The sequence below is a fragment of the Ceratotherium simum genome, chromosome 30, assembly GCF_057802395.1.
Source record: "Ceratotherium simum simum isolate JZ-2026a chromosome 30, ASM5780239v1, whole genome shotgun sequence".
Taxonomy (NCBI): Eukaryota; Metazoa; Chordata; class Mammalia; order Perissodactyla; family Rhinocerotidae; genus Ceratotherium; species Ceratotherium simum.
The window spans coordinates 25623091-25634175 of NC_141929.1; the positions used below are offsets into that span (position 1 = coordinate 25623091).

General features: G+C 41.7%; 1 pseudogene; it reads left to right on the forward strand.

The window, feature by feature from the left end:
• The first annotated feature begins 7411 nt into the window (after positions 1–7411).
• Positions 7412–9487, forward strand: LOC101400881 (AP-3 complex subunit beta-2 pseudogene; annotated as a pseudogene).
• The last annotated feature ends 1598 nt before the right edge of the window (positions 9488–11085 follow it).

An 11085-nucleotide genomic window follows, 5' to 3' on the forward strand; every position in this document is an offset into this window, starting at 1 on the left:
CAGCATGGTTTATAGCCTCCCAGAGTGAGGAAATGGAAAAGGAAAATGGCAAAAACAAAATCTAAACCAGCTAGTTGGTAAAATAACTTTAGTTTGTACAAAAGGAGATAGGGAAAATTTGAGAAAGGAAACTACTTAAGAATTCATCAAAGTGGCTTAAGGAAATGATATTTATTGAGCACCTATTGTATGCCAAACCTTGTATAAAGGGCCTATATAAGTTGCATACCATGTCTTTGCAACAAATCATTGATATGGATGTTATCCGCACATTTTTAAATTTTTCTTTTCTTTTCTTCTTTTAGATAGAGGCATTGATGTTGAAGAAATTTAAATACTTATTCAAAAATCAAATGCCTAATGTCTCTTCGTTTTGAAAATCATGAGTCTCCAGATTCACATATAGGAATAAGTCAGGTAAGAACATTGCTAAAAATAAGAATTGTTATCAAGATAATTGTTTACTAGGATGTGATTTACTCTTTCCTTCCTTTTTTCAAGTACTCAGTAGATTTTTTTTTCCTAATGCACCTCCTCCCCTAATTATACTACAATCATACTGTTTTTAGGATTCTGAGGAATAGGAAGCCTTTTAAAGGTAATTGTGGTGAAATCCTCCTCTAGCTTACCATTTGCTTAATAATGACAAACTTTCCATTAAATCTCAATTTATCATGTGTATTCTGCCAAAGTTCTCAAAACTGTAACCTAAGGCCAAGATGGAATAAAGGTGCCAGATTTATCATTTCACTAAAAATAACAACTAACAGACAAAATCTATGAAATAACATTTGGTAGCACAGGACACTGATACCTGAGATAGGTGAACTCTGTGATTGCCCCAGGTTATGGCCTAGTGAGGGTTTCCAGACTGCAGCACTGAGATGGAGGCCCCATCGGAGCCCAGCAACCCCACTGAGCTGAAGGGATGGCGCCGGGAGTCTGGAGAGTGTGGTGTAAGATCTAAAATTAAAATCCAATATTATGTGCCGCCTTTATATCTGGTGAATCCAAGAGGACCTCAAATGATACAACCACAAGGTCCTCTCCCAATTCTGTTCTTGTGGATGAATTGGTTACAACCTAGCCAAAGAGCCTTCCTTATCAAGGAGACCAGGCACAGTTCCTGCTTATTTTTGAGTAGTGGTTTTTGGTTCCCTGAGAGTCCATGGAATTATTAAACAAGCCAATCACAGCCTCCTGCAGGAAACAGAGTCACCACAATCTCTTAATACTACAAAGTTTGCCTCCCATAGCCTCCAGTTATCCACTCTGTGCCCAAGTGCCATCTCCATGAGACCCTGTGTGGTGTGCTGTGTCCTCGTCCCCTAGACTGCGAATATACATGACTAACAATATATGTGATTACAGTCAATCTCATTTGTCCAGTGTTGGGTAACACGTGTTTGGTTATCCCCATAACTCTAGGGTGGCAATCCCTTCCTCATCAACAGGGTGAATAGGAAGTGATTCAAAGAGGTAGGCCACGACGGGAAAGGTTTTCTGGCCAAAGTACTGGAAAGTAGTGACCTGCACAGAAAGAAAGCAATGGAGATCTGCAGATCTTCCTCAGGTCTTTGTCTCATTGCTGATAAACACAAGTGTGAGAGAAACTACTCGAGGGCGGGGAAAGTATCATGAAACCAGAAAAAGAAAAAGCTCATAATTCACAGGAAATCAGATAGAGTACTGTGCCATTTTATTGCCTGAATTAAATATGGAATATTTTTCTTCTCTCTATAAAAAATTGCTCAAGTATAATGTAGGTATTGAGACTAATACTTAATAATAGTATTACTAAAATAATTTGGAATGACATCTGATAGAGGTTTTAATAAGTATAGGTTCTGGATTTTATTTACAGACAGCTATTAGACATAACTTTGAAAATTATCTTCAGATAATAGGAAAACTCAATGAGATCCTTAGAAAAGATTTGTAGTAATCTTTATTCCCTTAGGAAAAGAAATTACCCGGTTTTCTCCCTAGGTATATTTTAAAATGGAACTGCAGAGGATAAAGACATACTGTGGTCTGAACGAAGAGGCTGAGAATTTTCAAGTTTAAAATTTATTATAGGTGGCTGTCACAAAACAACTCTGTAACTATATAACAGATAAAAAGACGAACATTTATATTTTCTTTAGTTCGTTTTTTGACTATAAAATCATTTAATTCCTCCTCCCCCAACAAACACACACATATATCTACACTCTCAATGTTTTAAAGTTTTTTTTTTAACAGACTGAATGAAGAAGACAGTTAACTTAGTCACAATAGTCAATAAAATCCTAGAAGAAAAATATTGAATTTTTCCAGATAAAATCATCATTGACCTTCGGATAAAACTCACTTTGCTCCTAAAAATATAAGCCTTTCTAAGTCGAAAGTATTATTTGATTTATTTGGTTATTATCTAGTAAATATGTTATCAATATTTTAACTTTTAATTATAAAATTAAAGATAACGACAATCAAAAAACAACTAATCCAAAAGCTTCGTGCTGGACTCCAGGATGATTTCAAAAAGGATTAAAGCTAAATAATAATAATAATAAATATTTAAACACCAAACTCCAGAGAATAAATGAAGATATATTAAAAAGATGAAAAATAAAAATTTTAAAATGTACTTGCCCCTTACTTAATAATATAGAAAATCATCCAAATTGTGAATAGTATGCTAGCTTCTGGGCCTAGCAAATCCTTTATTTATTTGTTTATTTTGTTAATAGTAGCATAAATTTCTAAAAGCTTCATGCATTTAGAGAACTCAATCAACAAGATGACCATTATGATTATGATATGCATGCATAAAATTTGATATACGAAGAGAGTGAAGCCCCACTCTAACCTTCTCAGCTAACAAAACAGTGCAAGGGGGAAGGGAGGAGACAGATGGACCCAGGAAGGCCAGGGCAGAACAGGTGGGAAATGTACGTTAAACACAGAATTGTAGAAAGGCAATATTTGCTTAATATAGTCCTAAGACTGTGCTTTCCATAATGAAGATGGACTCGGCCAGATCAACTATTCGTAGGCGTGATTACCAAATTAGCATCCCACCGAGTATTGTTAGGCTTGTGGAATAAATATTTGAACATGGAACTTTTTGTATGTATGCATGCTTGCAGGCATTCATGCATGTATACATGTACGTATGTACCCGGTCTAGGGTGAGGAGTTAGGTAGGACATCTAAATTTGGGTAGTTCTTCATCAAACAAAACAGAAAGTTCCCAAGAACAGCACTGCATCTGTGTAGTATACCAAAGATTATTAGGGGTGAGCATTTATTTGGCCACTGAACTATTTCTCAGGTGAATTGTTTGACCTGGCTGATGTTAGCAACTCCTGTTCTGTCCAGAGCTTTTATATTTGCTATATGCTCTGAAATATACTTTCTCAAAGATTTCTATGGGAGTCAGTCAGGCCTCATTTCACACATGTTCTCTCACCACCCTGTCTAGAGACCCCAGCACCACTCCCAGTCCAAGAGCTCTTCTGCATGACTCTGCTGAACCTAGAATGTGATATCTTTGAGAGCAGAGATTTTTATGATTTTATTGAATAGATGCTCTATACTCAACTCCTATTAGGTCACCATTAAATGTTTATTGAATGATATCACCTAGAATTTAGGACAGGTTTTATTACAAAGGAACCTTTCCCAAATATAACTGAAAAGATTTGTTGAGATCAAATATGCCCAAACGTGTAATGAGAACGATGAGTGTTTTTCTCTATGTTAACCTAACTATAAATATAGATAATACACCTCATGTGGTATATAGCAGGTTCCACAATGATTGTCTAGTTTTTTCTCAATAAGAAACTGAGAAGAACCGTTAGCCAATGTAGTTGAGAAAGTAGTGTCTAGATCCTAGAATGAATAAATTGTCTCTATTTCTGGCCTTTCTTCTTCTTTTTAATGTGTCCCAAAGTTTTGTGCTGCCCTGGTCTACCCTACAACTGGTTTCTTTCATGTTTCAGAATCCTTGCTAGCATTTCTTCTGTCTGATCTTACAGTTGATCAAAATATTCTTCAAGTTGGAAATGTTTATCAATTGATTGCTACCCAAGTTTACTCTACCAATATACTTTGCCACCCACTACTATGGATTCTTTTTTTCTTACCTAGTGATTTTCACCCGTACTTGCACATTAGAATCAACTGGGGAGCTTTTAAAACTAATATTGCCTGAGCCCCACCTCAGACCATTAAATCAGAATCTATGAAGGTGGGGCTCCACTATGTCTGTTTAAAAGCTCCCTGAGCAATTATAATGTGCAGCCAAGGTTCAGACCTACTGCTTTAACCTGAATGCCATGCTCAGCATTTCCTTTCTGTCTGTCGTGCTACAGTGATCATAATGTTTATATTCTACTTCTCTGGTGCCAATTGCCATTTCCTAGGTAAATCCCAGCCAATAAAGAGTGCCCTACTGTGAAGAATCATAGATACCGTGATATGACATGTTTGTATGTATGTATGTGGCATTATCTCTGTCAAGGTGTTTCATTCTCTAACAATTTACTAATACATCCATTGACCCCATACATCCATCTATCCATATATTTGTACCTAACTCTGGGTAACTCAGAGATGCTGTACTTCAGACAAGAGTTGCTCCAGCTCCTTTCAGATGAGATATGAAAAACAAAGGCCTCTTCCCAAAATGCTCCCAGGAAATTTCTGTAGACAAATTCTTGCCAGAGGCTTAAATGTGGATGCCTCGTTATAACTGGAGGAATTCTGCCTAATACCACCTTAATGTGCAGATAAGCTTTCATTGAAATCAGCTGTCTTCCTGTATCCTCTCAGTTTTTCTATTAAAAAAAGTTTTTATGATGAGGACATTTCTTGTTATAATCTTCTGTTATTATTAGGATATATTCATATATGTAGGTAAAATATTTTAAAATGTATTAATATTATTGCCAACTTCAAAAATATATACTCAAGATGCACTTGAAAATGTGGCAATTGTAAAACAAAACAAAAGCAATTTAAAAGAAATTTTGAAATAATGACACTAACAGAATACTATCATCATAATAAAAGCCTCTTGACTACCCACAATCCCATGCCCCTTCCCTGGGGATTGCCTAGGAAAGTTCAGGGTATGTTTTTCAAAAAAATCTTACTATGCATTTACAAATACATACAAACATATAGTTGCTGTGAGTATTTGGAACATGGTTTTTTGTTTTTTATTTTTAACTCTTCCTCATTTGCTACATGTGATTTCTATCACTCTAGCCAAGATGCTAAGAGGCCCTCTGCCCATGGACCCTTACAGAGCTCATTGTTGGAGCATTAAAACATGCCAAGAGCCCACAAAGAGGAGCATAGCTTGACCTGGGACACCAAAGAGAAACAGTAAATTTTGTCACCACTTTACTTTTTTGGGTAATGCTGGGATATTTTTAATGGGATATAGATTGTTGGGGTGATGGGAGGGCAGGTCACTTGTGAGGAGATGGGGAAAGAACTTCAGCGAAAGTTCTTTGAAGCTAGAACTAAAACATCACGTTGATAGTCCCATTTTGTTGTTTTCCGTGATTGCCTGAGCCAGATTACACTCTGCCCTCTCTATATTACTCTAGAGGGGAAGGATGAAGACCTGAGCTGTTAAGTGGGGGCAAGAGGGGTGAAAGGAGTGATATTCCTCACCGCAGCAACACAAATGAGTGCCAATTTCTAGCTCTGTGGTCCATGAACCACTTATACATAAAAAACGGTTGATGCTTGTGTAAAATGTGTAGGGCCCTCACCCCTCCATGCCGGCACCCTGATCTCACACTTCCAGCCTCCAGAACTGTCCTGGGTTCACAATGGCTACAAAGGAGAATGCTGAACTCACCTCCTCCCGTGGACACACCAAATCTGCATCTACATATAGAACAACTGCCTCTGGAAAAAAACCTAATAACTGAGCAACTCCTACACCTCCCACGAAGGAGAGAAGGTCCATAAGGAAGCTGGGTAGGAGAGGCTGGGATATAATCTCACCATAAGATCCTGGTGCAGCAACCCACAGTCAGGAGGGAATTCAAAGCCCGGAGCTTCTCCCCAAGGAGGGAAGAGTTTGAACCCCACGTTGAGCACCACAACTTTTAAGACCTGCACGTGAGAGACGCTGCTCCCAAAACATCTGGCTTTGAAAACGAGGGAGGCTCAATCCAGGAGACCCACAGGCTATATAAGAACCCAGAGAAGACTCTTAAAGGGCTCACGCCAGACTCACCTGCCCCAGGGCTCAGCGCAGAGGCAGCCAATGGAGAGGCCCAGACTTTATGTGAATGAGCTTCGTTTGCTAATCTTAAAGCGCCTCCCGAGAGGCAGGCATCTAATTTAACATAGATCTAGGGGCCTGCTCGCTGGTAGGCACCATCTTCGAGCTCTCTGTCTGCCTGGCTCCAGCCCATGAGCAAGATCTTTTTTATTTTTTAACTCCAGGCTCCCCCTGCCCCTTGCACAGCCAGCATCCATCATGTATATGTGTGGATTTTTTTCCCCATCAAGATCTTCAGTAGCCAATATGTTGACTATCAGCCAAATTAAACTGCAAGGGAAGACTTCCTCTTATTGGACTCGAAGCTTTAAGGCTTCATCGACTGTTCTTAAAACTATTCATATTCTTGTTAAGTCTCAAGAGATTGAAGAAAAGATTTAAAAATTTATAAAAATCATTAGGAAACAATTTCTGTAGGTTCTGCTGGGGGAACATAGTTTACTTGGTATTTTAAATCTAAGTGTAGAAATTGTGTAAATGTGGAATTAGCCTGGGTCCTTCCCATTTTCCTGATTCACTTGATCATGTAGGAAAGACCCACAGAATGTTGTCCAGAATATTTCACAGACTTGTATGACTGGATCCATTTGTTCTCGTTACTTTGAGAAAGGTGGGGCCTTGTTAACGGGGCGGTCTGTTCTGTTCCTTGGTCTGCGCTGGGTGTGATTCCTGGGACCTGAGACCTTCCTGGCTCTTTTGCCTTCCTCCAGTCCAGCCCTGCCCATTATTCTCTGTGTCCACTGCCAGGGAATTTTGATTCAAGAAGCTTCCTCCAAGGAGGGAGCTGCTATTTTTCCTAAATGCAAATTGTTACACTGCAAATTGTTAAATAAAATATTTTGGGCTCTCAAAAAATAAGATAAAAAAGCCTTATCTGGGACCCTGGGCACGTCACAGCCCCTCCACTGTCCCCACCCCAGCCCACCTGTTCTTGCATTGACATCAGTCCTGCCCTCCTCCCACTGATGCCCTCCTCCTGCTGGTGCTGTCCTCCCACTCGTCCTCTTCTCTCTCCTAGTTGGCCCACCTCCCTCTCCTCCACCTGCTGCCCCTTTCCCCAGGCGAGGGGCCCAGGTACCTCTGAACTGTCTTCTCCACCGTGAGGTGTAGAACATGGCCACTATGTCCACAAGCATTGGGGTATGTTTGAGCCCCACCTGAAGAGCTTCTACATCGGGTCCACCAACTCCATCCAGATCAAGATCCTGAAGCTGGAAATGCTGATCAACCTGGTGAATGAAACTAACATCCTTACTATCCTACGGGAATTCCAGACCTACATTCGCAGCATGGACAGGACTTTGTGGCAGCCACGATCCAGGCCGTTGGACGCTGTGCAACTAATATAGGCTGAGTCTTCGACACCTGCTCCAGCAGCCTGATGCAGCTACTGTCCCACCGTGATGAGCTCGTGGTTGCAGAGTCAGTGGTTGTCATCAAGAAGCTGTAGCAGACGCAGCCAGCACAGCACGAGGAGATCATCAAACACTTGGCAAAAGCTCACAGACAACATCCAGGTGCCCGTGGCCCAAGCCAGCATCCTATGGCTCCTCAGCGAGCACTGTGAGTGTGTCTCCAGTATTGCACCTGAAGTCCTGAGAAAAACGGCCAAGTCCTTCACAGCAGAGGACGATATCGTCATGCTGCAGGTCACCAACCTGGCGGCCAGGCTCTACCTGACCAACTCCAAGCAGACCAAGCTAGTGACCTACTATGTGCTGGGTCTGGTCAATCCCTGACTCGGTGCACTTCATCCAGCGGCTTATCACCCCTTAGGAGCAGGGTAGGGCCCTCAGCTGCCATGCCAAGAAGCTCTTCCTGGCGCTCAAAGCAGCCCTAACTTGGAGTCATCTTTTAAAGAATGGGACCACAATGGGATCTGGGCTCGCTGTTCCACCTGCTCCATAGACTACCAGGAGCGCCCAGACTGGCCAGAGGAAGACTCAGACCCATCTGCATGCAGATGGAGGTATCTGAACCGACCAAGTGCTCAAATCAGGACAAGAGGAAGAAGGAGAAACCCTTCTACTTGGACTCTGAGGGGGAGTTAGGCCCCACAGAGTCTGCAGTGACCCCAAGGACAAGAGGGAATGGACAGTAGGAGCAACAGTGAGAGCAGCTCTGGGGAGTCCAGCTGTGAGTCTGGTAATGAAGTCTGGGATGAGGATGAGGAGAAAGGGAGGAGCAGTGAGAGTGAACAGAGTGAAGATGAAGGTGAGAAGAGGAAGAAGGTGCCGGAGGAACAAGGAGAAGGCTCAGCCTCAGATGAGGGCGGCAATTCCAGCAGTAGCTCATCCGAGTCCAAAGTGACATAAGAGTCCGAGGAGGAGAAGGTGGGAAAAAAAGACCTTCCGGTGGCAAAAGTGCCCCTGCAACCAAGGAGATCTCACTCCTTGATCTAGACAATCAAGAGTCCAGCCTGTGTCTTCCCTCATGGTTGTGTCCACCAGTCTGGCTGCTGACCTGGAGGGCCTGACCCTCACAGACTGCCCCCTGGTGCCCTCACTGCTGAGTCCAGTGTCAGGTGTTGGAAGGCAGGAGCTGCTGCACCTCATACCTGGCGAGGGGCTGTTTGTGGACTACACCTCCAGCTGCCAGCCTTTCTCCTGGGACCCCCACTGTGCACAACCGCTTCTCCAACAGCTCTGACACCCCTAATAAGGGCCTGCATGTGGGCACCCTTAAACTGCCCACTGGCATCAGCATCCTGAAATTGAGTCCCTGGCACCTGGAGAATCTGCCACTGCTGTAATGGACATTAATTTCTGGGACTTAGCCTAGGTGGCTAACTTCCAGCTGTGCACCCAACCCTGACAGTTCTATGGCTCCATTCAGCCACCCACTGGGGAGCTGATGGTCTTTGTGTTCATGAGTGAGAATGAGTTCAAGAAGGAACAGGGAAAGTTGACAGGCATGAATGAGATCACAGAGAAGCTCAAGTTGCTAGACACCTGTCAGAGTGACCACATTGTGGTTCAGAAAGTGACTGCCGCTGCCAGCCTCGGTCATGTCCCTTGCAGGACATCTAATGAGTACAGATTTACAGAAAGCATGCTGACCAGCAGGAGCCTGGTCCTGCTGACCCTGGACGCCCTGCCCTCTGGGGCTTCCCAGCTGACAGTCAGCAGTGAGAAGATGGTCATCACCACCATGCTGGTGAAGGACACAGTTCTGGGTCTGACCCAGTGACTCCCAAGCACTGTGACATCTTTGGCCCCCACCTGCCCCTCCCTTATGACATTTGGACAGTTAGCCCCTTTCTCTTCTTTCTTTCTCTCTCTCTATCGTATCAGACTCCTCATGCCAGATAGCATCCTGGGGGTCCTGTCTCCCTCAGGTCATTACCAGGCTCCCCCGCAATTCCGCTCCCCAAATGTTCCTTAGCGACCCGTGCAGAGGGAGACGCCAGCTGCTCCCTTCAGTCCTCCCAGGTTTCTGTAACTATGTAGCAAAATCTCAATAAAATGCCTTCTCCTTCACATATGTATTATAATAAATATTACATATACATATATATTTTACATATGACAGATGTTAACTAGAGTTATGGTGGTGATCATTTTGCAATATATACAAATATCGGATCATTACATTGTACACCTGAAACTAAAATAATGTTGTATGTCAATTATAACTCAATTAAATTAATTAATTAATTGATTAAAATGTGTATTTCTGGACTCCAGTCCAGGAACATTGAATCAGAATTCCCGGGGGTAAGCCTAGAAATCTTCATTTAAAAAGTGTTCAAATCATCAAAAAAATCATCAGAAGTGATGATTTTAAAGCATAGTAAAGTTAAAAACAGTTAAGGTATGCTTTAGACATCTGTTCTTTCAGCAGTGCCCCCTCTTCGCCTGGGCTCTTCCTCATTGGACCAGTCCTTCAGGAAGGACCTTGGTAAACTGGGGCTGAGGTGCCAGAAGAAAGGACCAAAAGCAAAAGAACTGAGATCTCCAGAGCCTGCTCATTCTGCAGAGGCTAGTTGACAACAATCGTCCAAACGAGTACCTACTAAGACACAGTACAGTCGGGGAGAGACAATTCTGGAAACTCAAAGAAGAGAGGAATTTCTGACCTTAAGGGCTTTACAATCTAATAGGAGACAGAGTCACAAATGGAAGTTATGTGAGGAGAAAAGAAAACCTAATCACTCTAATTACTTGTGTAATTGTCTTGACTTTTACATCTGCTTTGACTATAGAGATAGAAACTCTGAATAGAATCTTCTAACCTCTCATCTAGGATTTTCCATTAAATAACCTAAATGCATAACCATAATATAGTCTAGATTTTCTAGTCTGTCATCTAGAAATTTCTTTTGATTTACTCTATGTATAAACATACTCTATTCTTGAATTTCGAGGTATGCCTAGTTTCAAATATCCTGGATTATTTTCTCAAATTATTAAAATATTTGCAGCCACTATTGAAAACAGTATGGAGATTTCTCAAAAAATTAAAAATAGAAATACCATATGATCCAGCTATTCCACTTCTGGGTGTTTACCTAAAGAACACAAAAACACTAATTCAGAAACATATATGCACCCCTATGTTCATTGTAGCATTATTCACAATAGTCAAAACTTGAAAACAACCTAAGTGCCCATCAAAGGATGAATGGATAAAGCAGATATGGTGTATATACACACACATATATATATATATATAAAATATATGATGCAATACCACTCAGCCATTTAAAAAAAGACAAAATAGTGCCATTTGTGACAACCTAGATGGACTTTGACGGTATTATGCTAAGCAAAATAAGTCCCACGGAG